The sequence below is a fragment of the Pan troglodytes genome, chromosome 10, assembly GCF_028858775.2.
Source record: "Pan troglodytes isolate AG18354 chromosome 10, NHGRI_mPanTro3-v2.0_pri, whole genome shotgun sequence".
In the NCBI taxonomy this organism is placed as follows: domain Eukaryota; kingdom Metazoa; phylum Chordata; class Mammalia; order Primates; family Hominidae; genus Pan; species Pan troglodytes.
The window spans coordinates 81,066,687-81,079,076 of NC_072408.2; the positions used below are offsets into that span (position 1 = coordinate 81,066,687).

General features: G+C 33.2%; 1 long non-coding RNA gene across 1 annotated transcript in view; it reads right to left on the reverse strand.

The window, feature by feature from the left end:
* LOC134807489 (uncharacterized) overlaps positions 1–11,276 on the reverse strand; it is a 476,245-nt gene extending 464,969 nt beyond the window's left edge. The window contains exon 1 of the long non-coding RNA XR_010148081.1: positions 11,168–11,276. This is a non-coding gene — a long non-coding RNA (uncharacterized LOC134807489). The remainder of the gene's footprint in view (positions 1–11,167) is intronic.
* Between the last annotated feature and the right edge of the window lie 1,114 nt (positions 11,277–12,390).

Consider the following 12,390-nt stretch of genomic DNA (forward strand, 5'->3'; position numbering starts at 1 on the left):
TAGCATTTTGGCAACTATTGCAAATGTAGATATTTGTGGATTAATCAATGTAAAGTAGGTACTTTTGTTTGGACCTTTATGTATTTTTCTACATTCTCCCCCTTTTGTATAGTGCTTCCTCTCTACCTTCAGTAAAGAATCGCCTACCATTTTGGCAGAGGTGGGTGAAAAGTTTCTTAGCTGGGCCTTAAATTCCTGCCTGTGGGGATCTCAGACTAAAACTATATATCCTTGATATTATGAATATAACAAAGATGTTATTTTTCATATTAGAGTATTTTTCATACAGTACTTTGCTGAATGGTCTCATTTCTTCTATGCTAATTTGTTAAAAAGATAGAGATTCAAATGATGAAATAATATATAAATAGGATTTATTCAATAAATATTAAAGTATTACAAATACTTAGCAGTGTTTCATTTTTTGAATCTGTTGATTCAATCCTCATAATCCATTTGTTCGTTGTAATTTCACATTTAAAAAAGGCTACTTGATTCTCAGTAGCTGAATTTTCAGTGCATGTGAGTGTTTACTATTTAGCTTATATTGGTAAGTTATCTGACATGGCTATTGGTATATATGTTACCTTATGTCGTTTTGGGTAAAAGTGTCTTTTATTTTGACTTCTACAAATTGATACAATAAAGAAAACTGGAAAAAATAGTTTACCACTATTTAAACACATTTTTTTAAAAAGCTTTCAATTAGAGAAAGCTTTCAATTAGAGGTGTTAGTCAAATTTTTAAAAAGCAAAATTATAGAGACTTGCTAACATTTGGAATAAACATAATCAGCAGTATTAATAATTTACCAAATATAAGAAACTATAAATAGCATTATCAGTGGCAAGTAATGCCATTATGAATGCTTTCTTTGTTGTGAAGTGGGATCAAAATATTGCTTTGTATAGAATTTTTTATCATTAATTTTAAAATAAAGGCACTTTTAGTAGTTGAAGATTATCATAAGAAGGAGATGATTATATATGATTTGTAAATTTTAGGAAATTTAGTAATCATGTTTTAAAGAAAATTGTAGCCATACTGAAGAATGGTTGAATATCTTATAAATAAAGTGTTCTAGCTTGTTCCCATTGCAACTGAATCCTACAATGTGCTATTTGTCTTTTCTTTATGTTGAAGTCCTTACACACTTGCTTTTCACTTCTCTCCATTAAGATATATTTATATGAATGTTCTTCAAATGACACCTGAATAAACAGCAGTTAAATCTAATGTATGGTGCTTAAATGTGTGATAGGTGACCAAATATATAAAAACTAGTCTTATAAGTTTTAAAACAACTTAGCATATTCACATATTATTAACAAGTAGTATTAGAGAATCCCACACCTTTAAAGAAGTTTGCAGTGAAATAGTAAATGTGACTGAGAATGGAAGTAAAATAGAGAAAGATGAATTCCATGTAACCTTTGGGAACCAGTAATCTGCTCTGAAGCAACCAACTACATAAAGGTCACATCAAGGCAAGAATAAAGTGACCCTGTATAAAATATTAGAACAGTTTAATGCAATATTTTGTGATTTTCAAAGGTTATAAATCTAAACACTGTACCAAATCTGAAGTCTCTTGAAATCAAGTGCCATTAAGACTACCCTGATCTACCACTCAGACATGTAATTATGTCAAATTCCAGCGCTGTATCTTCATAATAGACATTTCCAGGGCTTAAGTACACTCCACACATGAGAAGAATAATGTATATATTCTGGAACATCAAATAATAGATCAATGACTTTTCTTTGGTTTCGTTATACATTGCAATTCTATATTTGTCTCTAAAATTTCTGCTTTTGTTATTAAGCTTATTTTAGCTACTCTTTGAATGAGTTTAATTTATATAAGCAGGATGTAAATATCTGTAAAATTAAAAGTGAAAATAATTGTTTAATTCCAGCCCCCTTCCCTCCCTCCAGCAACTCTTTACAAAACAAACAAACAAAAAAACACCAACAACAAAAAACAAACAGACAAAAACCCACCACCAACAAAAAATAACCCAGCAGTTTTGCAAGCCTTTTTATGGAAAGGGGATTTGAAAAGAACAGTATTTGGGGTGCCAATGCATTAGGAGATGTACTCATTAAGCAGCCCACCTTTCTTCCTTTCTGGGATGTTCAGGGTTCTGGGCACATAGGTGTTTTACTGAAGATAGTTGGGCACCAGGTTCACCCACAGGTACTGTTATTGCCTTAAAACAATACAATAACCTCTTCATCCATATTGTCCTTGATACTTCCATGACTAGTGATAATAGAAGGGGCATGGAGGAGAAAAGTTGTTGGCAGGTAATCTCATGTTCCAATGGCCTTTAGTTTCCATGCATATTGATTTCCCATAGAATAATACTCCAGGCATATCTCTATCTACTCCTCTTTAAAGAAAATAAATGATTAGATTGCTGAGTTAGGGAAAGGGAGTTAGGGCTACATAGCTCAAGTCCTTTCTACTTATCTTCAAGTTTTATACTTCCCTGACACATCCTGTGATAAGCCTCGTAGTAGAGACTCTAGTCTGGTGGTGGTAAGGCTGTGGATTTCCAGGACTTCTTGTGAGTTGTAGAAGTGCACATTGAGATTTGTAGCAAATACCACAAAGCTCACCACCATCGAAATTATTTTCTTATATTTCCCAGAAACTTTTCAGTTAGGAGACAGCCTGTGGCTAATTTGGTCCAATGTCTTTTAAGGTGAAATAAATAGCATAAGGCACTTCCAAGAAGAATAAAGATAAGCTCTTGAGTGATTATTCTGTCTCTCTTTTGCTAACCCAGCAACTAGCAGCTTTTCAAGATGGCACAGCTACAAGATGGTGTAGCTTTAAGCGTAAAAATGCCTGGTTCCAGAATCACCCCCCCCTGCCCCAACCACATCTGCCCATGCAGTTGTTTTATAACCCAGCCAGGATCGGCTTTCTGAGTGTATGACTTGTGAAGGTGCACAGGGGTCTGTGATTAGAAACTCTCAGTGTTTGATTTAATGTTGTTTTTGCCATCTTAAAATTCTTAATATTTTTGAGCAAGGGATCTCATATTTTCAAAAATTACGTAGCTAATAATGACCCCAGCAAAATCTAGAAAAACAAGTTATAACTAGGAGAGAATTTTTACAGCTGACAATAAAATCCACTCCAGCTAGTATGAAAGAACAAATGAGTTTATTTAAGAATATTATTTAGTTACTGGAATTACATGCCAAACTTTTAGAAACCATACAAATAGGAAAACTATACAATCACACCATAGAAATATTTTATTGAAAGTCTGAAGCAGCAGCAGCTTTCTGCCCGCTAAACATACAGAATGCCAGGGACCTGATAACAGAAACCCTTATATGGCTACTATTAAAAACAAACAAACAAAAAACCAACAAACGAAAACCTCCAAAAAAGGAAATAGAAAAATCTGTTCTGACTTTGCTTGCTAGAGAAGCCTCATGACCTCTTCCACATAATTTTTAATTCAGCCTTTCAAGTCTTTTATGGGAGCCTGCAGTGTACAACTTTGTCACTTTTGAAAACTTAGCTTCAAAAGTGTAAGAAATGAGATTTTACCTCACCATTCCCTAGTTTAAAGAATATATGTTGATTGAACCAATCTGCAATATTTACCAGAGACAGGATTGATCTGTTTATTTTTTTATTTTATTATTTTTTATATATTTATTTATTTATTTTTGAGATGGAGTCTCGCTCTGTTGCCCAGGTTGCAGTGCAGTGGTGTGATCTCAGATCACTGCAGCCTCTGCCTCTCGGGTTCAAGCGATTCTCCTGCCTCTGTCTCCCGAGTAGTTGGGACTACAGGTGTGCGCCACCATGCCAGGCTAAATTTTTTTGTAATTTTTGTAGAAATGTGGTTTCACCATGTTGGTCAGGCTGGTCTCAAACTCCTGACCTCAAGTGATCCACCCACCTTGGCCTCCCGACGTGCTGGGATTACAAGCATGAGCCACTTTGCCCGGCCCAGGATTGGCCTGTTTAATCCTGGGACTCAGAATTGGGAAGCCATCCCAAAGACTCACTCCAAATTAATTAGGATGCTTTGTAGATGTCTTTAAACATAGCTCCTAATTATTCAATTTTCTCCAATACCACTAAAATCAATTGATATCCACATATCATCTTGCTTTTCTGTTTTTTTCTAAAATTTTGTCTATATAGATCTCTGTAAAAGGATCTTTAAAAAGACAAACAAAAATGCATCTCTGATCTTGATGTTCCTCTGCTTAACCAATCCTCTATTTCAAAACAAACCATTGCTTTGAGGATGCATCCAACGTCTTAACGTGGTATATTAGGCTCTCCATCTTCTGGCCCTTACTTTTCTTTTCTATTTTCATGTCTTTTCACACTCCATCTTGCACTCTATCTTTCATCCATATTGAACTATTTTTTTCTAGCCTATAAGCTTCCTCTCTACGTGCAGTTCTTTTGCATGCACTGTTCTCCCACTTTTTCCAAATTCTGTCTGCCTTCACTTGGCTAATTCCCATTCTTAGGTAAGGACTTGGCTTAAATTCACTTCTGAGGATTTTTTACTGTCTCCCTCTCCCAGCCACAGATAAGTATGCCCTACTTTCTGATTCCCTTGCATCCTTTACTTTTCCTGTGTTAACTGCATGGAAATTACTTGTATAATTGTCTATATTCTCTGATAAACTACACACTCTGTGAAGACTGAGGACATGATTGTTTCATGTATTGATGCATCTTTATACCTAACAAAATTTCTCAGAGATAATGTGCTATCAACAAATTTATGAATAATAACAGAATGAATAGATGAGTGAGTGGATGAATACATAAACCAATGATTAAATGAAAGAAAATGTAGCTCTGGCTTCTAAGTATGTTTTATACTATCCAATGGTTCTGTTTGTTATATAGTGAGATAAGTTCTGGAGACCTAGGTTTTCTCTTTGGATAGTCCATGGGTTTATTAATTCAACAAATATTTCTCATAAAATTACTATATGCCTAGCCCTATGGCTTTGTGTCTTTGTTTACCCAAGCTAAATATTCAGGATCTCAGTTTCATCATTTGCAGTATCAGAGTAATAATATTTATCTGAAGAGTAATAATATTTATCTGAAGAGTAATAATATTTATCTGAAGTTTTTTGTAAAAATCCAGTGAATTTACAAAAATATTAATTTTGTATTACTGTTAGTATTGTTAAATAGTTGAGTTTCCTATTAGATGGTGTTTGTATTATTGACAGTGTTTTAGAGAATTTATTCCTATTAATATGTAGATATATGACTTACCTCACTAATATATAAGCAGAATATGTTGAGACTGATAAATAGTTTAGAATAAAATTTTAACTTAATAAAAACATGCTCTGTATTATTTGTCTAATTTATGGTGTCCATCCCAGAGACTTAAGGTACAATCACATTTTTATATTTCCCTTAGGATTTGCAACCTCAAAAAAATCCATACTCAGACTCAAGTTTTGGACTGCTCTACAACTGCATTTATCTTACATCAATGCAATTGCATTGTCCATCGTACCATCTAACTTTATCTATCTATCTATCTATCTATCTATCTATCTATCTAATTAGCTGTACTACTGTATTTGTGCAATCTATCTCAGAAATAGTAGTCTAATCCTGATTAAAATTGAATTGAAACTCCACTTTTGGACATGAAATGAACTAAATACAGGGAAAAATAGAAGTGATCAAGAGGAAGAAGAAAGTATGTGTGAACATCTGTCATGCCAAACTCTACTGTTCCCACTTATACATTGTACATTATATCTCTCCCAAAGTTAGAGCTTGCATTTCAAAGAAATGTCATTGCAAATTAAATTTATCTGACTGCCAGTCAAAATGTCCATTATGGGCACAATTTGCATTTTAACGAACACTTCCATTGTTATATAATTTCAAACATATTTTGAACATAATTCATGGCTTCAACACTCTATAGATAACCCTACTGTTCATTCCACATTACCTGATACAGACCTCTATAAATTTTTCAGTTATCTGTTTCATCTTTACTTTAATACCAAACATTTTCTTTTTATTTCATATACATTGCTCCTTTCTGCCAAAAAAGGTCTCAGGGATATTTTTGTGTTTTGTTTTTTAGGTTTTTTCTTGTCTTTATGTTTTTTCCTCACATTTTTGCCTAGATATTTTTTCTTTCTCCTGTGGTTCACTAAATACTTTCCTGACTTATTTGACTGCTGCACCCTTTTATATCACAAGGTATATCCCTCATCCATGGTGCATATCACATTTGTAATGTCACTTTACTTTTTATGTACAGTTGATTAATGTCTGTGTCACCCAGTATATTATATGAACCAAGGGAGCATGTCTCTTCATGCTCACAATTTTAATTCCAGGATCTGGCCTATTAATTTACACATAAGAGGTTTTCTATACATGGTTTAGAATGAATAAATGATTCCCCAATCCCTGGGGTATGAGGTAGGTGAATTTATAAGTCAACTTGAGACACATAGAGTCAAGTTAAATACATAAAAATATCATTATTATATAAAATATAGGGACAGAAATATAAGAAATAACAACGAGAGCTGAGAAAGGATGCTGCCATTCATGGTGCCTCCTACTTTATCACACTCTACTGTAATTCTCACTGTAAACTCATGTGGTTTTTATTATTCTCATTTTACAACTGAGAGACATATGATGCAAAACGTTTAATTGGTTCAACTCCCTACCCCTAGGAAGTGGTGAGGCTGAGCTGTGTAACCCATTCTAATCACCTCCAAAGCCCACTCTCTTTCCACCACTCCATGATTGAACTACTTGCTTCAGAACTTCTGATACTCTGTGAGATTCTCTTCAGCTTGGGGCTTTGGCCTCTGGAGTCTAAAGAATGAGTTATGTAGAAATTGTGAGTTTAATCCTATCTTAGACTCACGTCTTCTTAATTGCGTTTTCTCTCTTTTTTCCCCATAAGTGCAGTCACAACTTAAATGCTTCTGCAATTGTTGATGACTACACTTACAACATGCCAGATGTTATTTCATTTAAATTATGCCCACACAGTGCAGGTGCAAAATGGAGGCCACAATTGCACAAATTTGGACTTAAGTAGTTCTGTGTTTTCATTTAATCTCTATGCTTGGCTCAATGTAAATCATTTTCTTCACTTTTTTTTTCTACTTTCTATCTGCCTACTAAACTTTTAAAATATATTACTTTAAAAGTTCTCAAAAGTGAGAATGGTACATATATTTTTTAGAATAAAAAAGCCTTTGCCTCTTAGGTAGACTTTGCATTTTCCCAGACTGCAAAAAGAATTATCTTGCCTATTTTTATTTGAACAAATATAATATGGCTAATCCAGCCATGCTTTCCAAAGAGAATACATGGCCATAAAGCATCAAATATCGATATCAAATGGATCAACTATAATCCCACAATTACACCTCATTTAAGAGCTGAATGCCTCCACGTTTCTCTTAATTTTACTTAAATGTGTTCTCTGTTCATTCTTTCATGCTGTCATGTCCCAAAATGTAATACTTGTAACTTTGTATGGCATCTGCAGTGGGGGTCTATTGGCTGTTATACCTGAACTAGAAAGAAAAGAAAAGGAAAAAATCTAAAATGTCTATAACAACGCTCATCCTAGGATACATGCTAGATCATGATTTTATAGTTTCTGAGCAACTACTGTATTTCATTAAACCCAAGACAAGATCAATTTTATGACACACTATTATTTTAATTATCATTAAGAAAACACTGTAAATTAAAATGTATCTCAGTATTTTCTTACTTTTTATACTATGGAAAAAATATTTTTGGACTCAATTTAGACTTGCATTTAAAAATGTATCACTCTTGTATATACATTTAAAAAGGACATACAAGAGATATATTTTGGTTAAAGTACTCCTAAAATATGTTCGATTTAGTCTGGCTCTTTGGAATCACCAGAATTGTCAATCTTTTTATTGTACCTCAGAATAACATATCCCTTGTGAACATCAATAGTATTAATAATAAAATGATACAGGATTACTTTCAGAAATACTTTAGTTTTGTCACCAAGATATTTTTCCATGTCAATTACTGCCATTCTGCAGACTTAATTTTGTTGTTCTCTTGGACTTTTCAGAAGATATTATGGAATATCTTTTGACAACAATGATAAACCATATACCTTTTTCTCAAATGGTTCTTAAATGCCCTGTTGATATAAAGCAAGGGGTTACGGCTGTTGAAGGGTGGCAGAATATGCCACCCCAAAATATGCCACTTTGGCATAAAGACTATTTTGAGCTAAAGGCAAATTATAAATACCACAGATGCAAGAAGAGCACTCTGATCCTCCCCTTTCACTGTACAAATGGACTTTATTAAAATAATTATTATCTTCCTTTAGCCTCTGCACAGGGTTTAGCTACTTTTACATAATTGCCTCTCTTTGTTCAACCTAGTATAAAAACATGTAGGTTTGGCCACTTCTTTGAGTCTTCAGTTTTTCATGAAAGCTCTCATGTCATTTAACACTTACGTGAAATACATGTTTATGCTCTTCTCCTGTTAATTTGTCTTATATCAATTTAATTCTCAGGCCCAGCCAAAACTCTAAGAAGGTAGAGATAAAATTTTGCTTACCCTACATTTTCCAGCTATGTCATAAGAAATGACAGCTAAGGTCCCCAAAGCATAGGTAATCACTTCTACTGCTTGGCCTATGACAATGTTAAGAGGCATCAACATTTTAAAGAACTTAAAATATAAATATGTACATATAATACACACATAAGCCTCCTTTTTAAATAAAATTTGGGTAACCCAATAGCAATCTAAGATTGGCTAGTGTTATACCATGCCTGGCTAAATGGTTTTATTGGATATCTGTTGCCATGTTTCTATTAAACTAATGAGGTCCACCTATCCAGTGAATTATTATACTATAGATTTCCTCTCTGGAGATGATAAGCTTAACCATGTGTTCCTTGTTTTTTGAAATCTGTGTCACTTCATCTTTGCATCATGCTCCTTCCTATAATATTTTAACTTATACATCCAAATAGTTAAAGAAGCATTCACTAAGTACTGCCCCAGGGAAAGAAGGAATTAACACAGCTAACATTTTATGGTCACCTATCATTACGAACAAGTGATAGTTTTAGATCTGCTTTTTAAATTAAATCTCAGGAACAATTTAGTATTTATAATTGTCATCTTTAAAATGATGTAACAAGAGATTGCTTTGGTTACATAATTTAATCAAGATAATCCACAGTAGAACTTCTATGTTATAATTGAAACTTTTGATATCCTTTTAACTTCTCTTCCTATTCTAATTCCTTATATGCTAACCAACATATATTAGTTTTTCTTCTTATTTTTTATGCTATTTTCATTTAATAAATGCTTCCTTTAACATCTCTGAACCACTCCATGTTTATACTTATTGAAGTACAAATAAACACTTGATGTTTTATTTTGGGTTTTATGTACGTGGAATGATTATATGTTCATTCCAAACAAGGCCCAATTAATAAAGTCCCTTAAAAATCTGATCAAGTTACTTGATCATAGCTAAAATTTAAAATTGCGTAGGAATAGGCAATAAGGATGAAGGACCAATATCAAAGACTATGAATTTGGGGCACTGTCTTAATATTTTCTTAGGAAATATGGTAGTATGTAGGAAGCAGCAACCAATATAGTAGAGGAAGAAAAGGCAGTGTTCCTTTTGAAAGGCACACCCCAGTAAAATGCTGAGTTTGGCCGTGAGAAAGGCAAAGACTGCTACATCATCTGCTTCTTAATTAGAAAAAATAGCTTTAGAATATAAATACCTTCACTGCCACGGAGTTCATTTAGATAGAACCTTTCTTAAATGTAAGGTAGAAGGAATTACGTGCTGGTGTTTTACGTATCAGCAAAAATATTTAGAAAATTTTGTATTTAAAACCTGCATTATATGAACCAGAAATTAAAATTTAAGTTAAACAGGTAAGCTGATTTTATCTGATCATAAAAAGAGGGAGACTTACGTCTCCATATTTTTCATTTGCCTAAAAAATATCTACTGATTATCCTCCCTGGATACATTTGTGTTGTCTGGAGATAGGGGATGAAAGGTTGCCTGAGGTTGCATTCTCCATCTGAAATTAGCAGGACCAATTATCTTCATTTCCTATAGGGTCTGTAGTATATTTTCCAAATAGAATGCCTGAAGATATTGTTGTATCTAAGTCTTAACATTTAAAAGTTTGTCAATGTAGCTATGAAAGTTTGCTACATAGATCAAGACAAGCATTGACTTTTCCTTCTCTATATCTATGAAAGTCCCAGATAGCATCTTATTCTGATATAAAACTGCTTTGTCTGTATTGAAAATATGTTGTTTAGTGTGGCCACCTTCCTGAGTTGCCTTAACTCCATCTGGATAACTTGCTGGAGTTTCTCCATCAGCGCGTGATGCTTCATTTTGCACTTTTGTGTAGTGGAGATGGCGTCTTTCCTTAAACTTCATGAACTTTTTTTTTTTCTGCAGTTTTCGGACCTCACTCTGCCTTTATGAAATAAAAGAGGGCCTTGCTCTGGTTTAGGCTTTGGCTTTATGGAATGTTCTGACTGGTTTGATCTTTCCAGATCGCTAAAACTTTCTATATCAGTAATAAGGCTGTTTTAGTTTCTATGTTCATTTTTGTGTTAATTGGAGTAGCATTTTTAATTTCCTTCAATAACTTTTCCTTTGCATTCACAAGTTGGTTAACTGTTTCAAGCAAGAGGTCCAGCTTTCAGCTTGTCTTGGCTTTCAACATACCTTCCTCACTAAGATTAATCATTTCTAGCTTTTGATTTAAAGTGAGAGATGTGTGACTCTTCCTTTCACTTGAACACTTAGAGGCCCTTGTAGTGTTATTAATTGGCCTACTTTCAATATTGTTGTGTCTCGGGAATAGGAGGCCCGAAGAGAATGAAAGAGACAGTTAGTGGAGCAGTCAGAACACACAAAAACATTTATCTATGAAGTTTACTTAATAGATATGTCTTATATGTCTTATATGGGTTTGGTTTATGGTGCCCTCAAATATTACAATAGTAGCATAAAAGGTACCTTATCACAGATCACTATAACAGGTACAATAACAATGGAAAAGTTTGGAATATTGTGAGACTTACCAAAACACGATACAGAGAGGTGAAGTGAGCACACGCTCTTGAGAAATGGTGCTGAAAAATTTGCTTGAGTCAAGGATGCCACAAACTTTCCATTTGTAGAAAAAGAGTATCTGCAAGAAGCGATAAAGCACAGCATAATAAAAGGAGATATGCCTATACAATTACTGTGTCAGATTTTAGAAAACCCCATACTTTCTAGTTACTGTTTTATCATTTCTTCTTTTTTCTAAAAGTTGAGTTTTGAAAAACAGAAGTTTCATTAATGTGTTATTATATATAAATAATGGCCAGTAAGAATATACAAATTAGCCTGGCAAACAGAAAACTGCAATTATTTTATGCCTCATTGGAAGATAGAAGTATCAAGGAAGGCTCCTGCAGATCAGAATGTGCTTTGATATTACTCAACACAATCAATAAGCAGTCAGTGGAAAATGTGAATGAGTGTACATCCAAATCTATAATAATAAAATGTTAGAAGCGAGAGATAATAAATCAGTTTGATCAAAAATACAGATGGATCTGGACAGCTGGAGAAATTATTCAGATTAGAAAGAGATGAGTTCTAATGAAAATAATAGTAGGATCATGCATTTGAAGAAGAATAATACATAGCAGAAAAATATAAACTAATAAAAAGCTAAGATATATATGAAGTAATTAGAGAGAACTTTATTTTAGTGTATTTGTTGATATACTGAAAAAGAATTTTAAGTCCAGTGTTAAAACAATGAAGGATAATTTTGTTCTAAGTTTCCTAACTTGAACAATTGGGAAAAAAAGAGAAAAATTATAATGCCACTTAGCTAAACAATAAAATTTTGTCCATAAGCTTAATGGAGATTTTATAAACTTAGCTGATTTCAGAACAAAGTAGAAATTGTAATAAAACCTTGATCGAGCATTTAGAAAAAATATAAATTCTTGTGCCAATTATATCCTATTTGCTTTGTAGTCTTGACAAGCCTGATTCTCTCTAGGACTTACTAAAATCATTATAGTAAGAGTTAATGACAAAACTAGAAGTCATATATAAAGGTAAACGATTACTATTAACCTTATTAATATTAGTTTTAATATTATTTATTTATAAACAAATACAGTTATGTTCCAGATAAAATACAAACGTGTTCTAGTGAGGGTACTTAAATATGGTTTTATAAAACTTATATAAAATATGTTTCATAAAACTCCTGAACACTAAAATTTTAACCTTGTATCTC